The sequence below is a fragment of the Arachis ipaensis genome, chromosome B10 (assembly GCF_059453495.1).
Source record: "Arachis ipaensis isolate K30076 ecotype BB chromosome B10, ASM5945349v1, whole genome shotgun sequence".
Taxonomy (NCBI): Eukaryota; Viridiplantae; Streptophyta; class Magnoliopsida; order Fabales; family Fabaceae; genus Arachis; species Arachis ipaensis.
This window is the reverse complement of record NC_142435.1, coordinates 75,844,796-75,850,087: the sequence shown is the minus strand read 5'-3', so window position 1 is coordinate 75,850,087 and position 5,292 is coordinate 75,844,796. Positions and strand designations below refer to the sequence as shown.

General features: G+C 40.5%; 1 non-coding gene across 1 annotated transcript; it reads left to right on the top strand.

The window, feature by feature from the left end:
- The first annotated feature begins 4,228 nt into the window (after positions 1-4,228).
- Positions 4,229-4,336, top strand: LOC148580471 (small nucleolar RNA R71). Its single transcript, XR_015896481.1, has one exon. It is a non-coding gene; the product is annotated as a small nucleolar RNA R71 (small nucleolar RNA).
- Positions 4,337-5,292: the final 956 nt, after the last annotated feature.

The following is a 5,292-nucleotide window of genomic DNA, read 5'->3' as shown; positions in this document are numbered from 1 at the left end:
GAATCATTTTTATGATTTTTCAGATTATCAAATAACATGTCTCCTTGTCATCATTCTTTCAAGAGCCAACATATTTAACATTCATAAACAACAACTTCAAAAGACATATGCACTGTTCAAGCATTCATTTAGAAAACAAAAAGTATTGTCACCACATCAATATAATTAAACTAAGTTCAAGGATAAATTCGAAACTCATGTACTTCTTGTTCTTTTGAATTAAAAACATTTTTATTTAAGAGAGGTGATGGATTCATAGGACATTCATAACTTTAAGACAAAGTTACTAAATACTAATGATCATGTAATAAGACAGTAACATAGATAAGAACTTAACATAAAGAAAACGAAAAACAGAAAATTTGAGAACAAGGAATGAGTCTACCTTAGTGATGGTGGCGTTTTCTTCTTGAGGAACCAATGATGTCCTTGAGCTCTTCTATGTCTCTTCCTTGTCTTTGTTGCTCCTCTCTCATTGCTCTTTGATCTTCTCTAATTTCATGGAGGATGATGGAGTGATCTTGATGTTCCACCCTTAATTGTCCCATGCTGGAACTTAATTCTCCTAGGGAGGTGTTGATTTACTCCCAAAAATTTTGTGGAGGAAAGTGCATCTCTTGAGGCATCTCAGGGATTTCTTGGTGATGAGCTTCTTCATGCGTCTCTTGAGATCCATGAATAGGCTCTCTTGTTTGCTCCATCCTTTTCTTAGTGATGGGCTTGTCCTCATCAATGAGGATATCTCCCTCTATGTCAATCCCAGCCGAATTGCATAGATGGCAAATGAGGTGAGGGAAGGCTAACCTTGCCATAGTGGAGGACTTGTCAGCCACCTTGTAGAGTTCTTGAGGTATAATCTCATGAACCTCCACCTCTTCTCCAATCATGATGCTATGGATCATGATGGCCCGGTCTATAGTAACTTCAGACCGGTTGCTAGTGGGAATGATTGAGCGTTGAATGAACTCCAACCATCCTCTAGCTACAGGCTTAAGGTCCAGTCTTCTCAGTTGAACCGGTTTTCCTTTTGAGTCAATCTTCCATTGAGCTCCTTCCACACATATGTCCATGAGGACTTGGTCCAACCTTTGATCAAAGTTGACTCTCCTTGTGTAGGGGCGTGCGTTTTCTTCCATCATTGGCAAGTTGAACGCCAACCTCACATTTTCCGGACTAAAATCTAAGTATTTCCCCCGAACAATGGTGAGATAATTCTTTGGGTTCGGATTCTTACTTTGATCATGGTTCCTAGTGATCCATGCATTAGCATAGAACTCTTAAACCATTAGAATTCCGACTTGTTGGATGGGGTTTGTTAGAACTTCCCAACCTCTTCTTTGGATCTCATGTCGGATCTCCAGATACTCATTTTTCTTGAGTTTTAAAGGGACCTCGGGGATCACCTTCTTCTTGGCCACAACATCATAGAAGTGGTCTTGATGGGCTTTGGAGATGAATCTTTCCATCTTCCATGACTCGGAGGTGGAAGCTTTTGTCTTTCCTTTCCCTTTTCTAGAGGATTCTCCGGTCTTAGGTGCCATCAATGGTAATGGAAAAACAAAAAGCTTATGCTTTTACCACACCAAACTTAGAATATTGCTCGCCCTCGAGCAAGAGAAGAAAGAAAAGATGAAGAAGAAGAAATGGAGGAGAGGGAGAGAGGTTTGTGTTTCGGCCAAGAAGAGGAAGAGAGGGTTGTGTTGTGTGAAAATGAAGAAGAATGGAGGGGTTTATATAGTGGAGGGAGATGGGTTAGGTTCAGCTATTTAGGGTGGGTTTGGGTAGGAAAGTGATTTTGAATTTTGAAGGTAGGTGGGGTTTATAAGGTAGGTTTATGGAGAGCTTGAGGTGATAGGTGAAAGGGTAATTTGGAAGAGAGCTTGAGGTGATTGGTGAAGGGTTTTGGGGAAGGGTGTTTATTGGGAAGAGAGGATGAATGAGAAGAGGGAAGAGTATGAGTGGAGGTAGGTGGGGATCCTGTGGGGTCCACAGATGCTGTGATGATCTTGTGGGGTCCACAGATCTTGAGGGGTCAAGGAATTGCATCCCTGCACCAATTAGGCATGTAAAATGTCTTTGCCTGCAATTCTGGTGTTTAAACGCCGAATTGGTGCTTGTTCTGGGCGTTCATCGCCCAGATGCAGCATATTTCTAGCGTTGAATGCCAGTTCTATGCTTGTTTCTGGCGTTCAGTGACAGCTTTCCTCAGTGTGCATTCCTGGCGTTTGAACGCCAGGATGCTGCTTGTTTTGGGCGTTCAATGCCAGATCCATGCTCTGTTCTGGCGTTGAACGCCAGCCAGATGCTCCTTACTGGCGTTTAAACGCCAGTAAGCCCTTCCTCCAGGCTGTGATTTTTCTTCTGCTATTTTTGATTTTGTTTTTAATTTTTGTATTTATTTTGTGACTCCACATGATCATGAACCTAATAAAACATGAAAGAATAATAAAATAAAATTAGATAAATAAAAATTGGGTTGCCTCCCAACAAGCGCTTCTTTAATGTCAATAGCTTGACAGTGGACTCTCATGGAGCCACACAGGTGATCGGGTCAATTTTATAGACTTCCCAACACCAAACTTAGAGTTTGGATATGGGAGTTCAACACCAAACATAGAGTTTGGCTGAGGCCTCCCAACACCAAACTTAGAGTTTGACTGTGGGGGCTTCAGTTGACTCTGTACTGAGAGAAGCTTTCTATGCTTCCTCTCCATTGTTACAGAAGGAGATTCTTGAGTTTTAAACACAAGGTTGTCCTCATTCATTTGAAGGATCAATTTTCCTCTGTCTACATCAATCACAACTCTTGCTGTGGCTAGGAAGGGTCTTCCAAGGATGATGGATTCATCCTCTTCCTTCCCAGTGTCTGGGATTATGAAATCAGCAGGGATGTAAAGGCCTTCATCCTTTACTAACATGTCCTCTACCTGACCATAAGCCTCTTTTCTTGAATTGTCTGCCATCTCTAATGAGATTCTAGCAGCTTGCACCTCAAAGATTCCCAGTTTCTCCATTACAGATAGTGGCATGAGGTTTATTCCTGACCCAAGGTCACATAGAGCCTTCTCAAAGGTCATGGTGCCTATGGTACAAGGTATTAGGAACTTTCCAGGATCCTGTTTCTTCTGAGGCAATCTCAGTTGATCCAATGCATTTAGTTCATTGGTGAACAGGGGAGGTTCATCTCCCCAAGTCTCTTTACCAAATAAATTGGCATTCAGCTTCATGATTGCACCAAGGAACTCGGCAACTGGCTCTTCAGTAACATCCTCATTCTCTTCAGAAGAGGAATAATCATCAGAGCTCATGAATGGCATAAGGAGGTTCAATGGAATCTCCATGGTCTCTAGATGAGTCTCAGATTCCTTTGGTTCCTCAGAGGGGAACTCCTTATTGATCACTGGACGTCCCAGGAGGTCTTCCTCCTTGGGATTCACGTCTTCTCCTTCCTCCTTGGATTCGGCCATGATGGTTATATCAATGGCCTTGCACTCTCCTTTTGGATTTTCTTCTGTATTGCTTGGGAGAGTACTAGGAGGGATTTCAGTGATCCTTTTACTCAGCTAGCCTACTTGTGCCTCCAAATTTCTAATGGAGGACATTGTTTCATTCATGAAACTCAGAGTGGCCTTAGATAAATCAGAGACTAAATTTGCTAAGCTAGATGGATTCTGCTCAGAATTCTCTGTCTGTTGCTGAGTGGATGATGGAAAAGGTTTACTATTGTTAAACCTGTTTCTTCCACCTTTACTAAAGCCTTGTTGAGGCTTTTGTTGATCCTTCGATGAGAGATTTGGGTGATTTCTCCATGAGGGATTATAGGTGTTTTCATATAGTTCACCCATGTAATTCTCTCTGCTATTGCAGGGTTTTCAGGATCATAAGCTTCTTCTTCAGAAGATGCCTCTTGAGTACTATTGGATGCAGCTTGCATTCCATTCAGACTCTGAGAAATCATATTGACTTGCTGAGTCAATATTTTATTCTGAGCTAATATGGCATTCAAAGCATCAATTTCAAGAACTCCCTTCTTCTGAGGCGTCCCATTACTCACAGGATTCCTCTCAGAAGTGTACATAAACTGGTTATTAGCAACCATGTCAACAAGTTCTTGAGCTTTTGCAGGCGTTTTCTTTAGGTGAATGGATCCACCTGCAGAAGTATCCAATGACATCTTAGCTAATTTAGACAGACCATCATAGAATATATCAAGGATGGTCCATTCTGAAAGCATGTCAGAAGGACACTTTTTGGTCAGTTGCTTGTATCTCTCCCAAGCTTCATAGAGGGATTCACCTTCTTTTTGTCTGAAGGTTTGGACATCCACTCTAAGCTTACTAAGTTTTTGAGGAGAAAAGAACTTGGCTAAGATAGCCTTGACCAGCTTATCCCAAGAGTTCAGGCTATCTCTAGGTTGTGAGTCCAACCATGTTCTAGCTCTGTCTCTTACAGTAAACGGGAAAAGCATAAGCCTGTAGACCTCGGGATCAACCCCACTGGTCTTAACAGTATCACAGATCTGCAAGAATTCAGTTAAGAACTGAAAAGGGCCTTCAGATTGAAGTCCATGAAACTTGCAGTTCTGCTGCATCAGAGAAACTAATTGAGGTTTCAGCTCAAAGTTATTTGCTCTAATGGTAGCAATTGAGATGCTTCTTCCATGTAAATTGGAATTAGGTGCAGTAAAGTCACTAAGCATCCTCCTTGCATTATTATTATTTTCGGCTACCGTCTCCTTTTCCTGTTCAAAAATTCCTGTAAGGTTGTCTCTGGATTGTTGTATTTTAGCTTCTCTTAGTTTCCTTTTCAGAGTCCTTTCAGGTTCAGGATCTGCTTCAACAAGAATGTTCTTGTCCTTGCTCCTGCTCATATGACAAAGAAAGGAATAACAAAGAAAGTATGGAATCCTCTACGTCACAGTATAGAGATTCCTTTGTGTGAGTAAAAGAAGAAAAGAATGTAATGTAAAGAAGAATGGATAATCCAAACACAAGGGTGAGGATAGGAGCAGAGATATGAGATGAAGAGAAGTGTTAGTAAGTAATTAAATAAATAGAAGAAGATGAGAGAGATAAGTTTTCGAAAATAATTTTTGAAAAGGAGTTGATGATTTTCGAAAATTAAAGGGGAAATAAAATTAAAATTAAAATTTAAAACAATTAAGTAATTAAAAAGAATTTTTGAAAAAGAGGGAGGTATTTTCGAAAATTAGAGAGGGATAGTTAGTTAGGTAGTTTTGAAAGAGATAAGAAACAAACAAAAAGTTAATTAGTTAGTTGAAACAAATTTTGA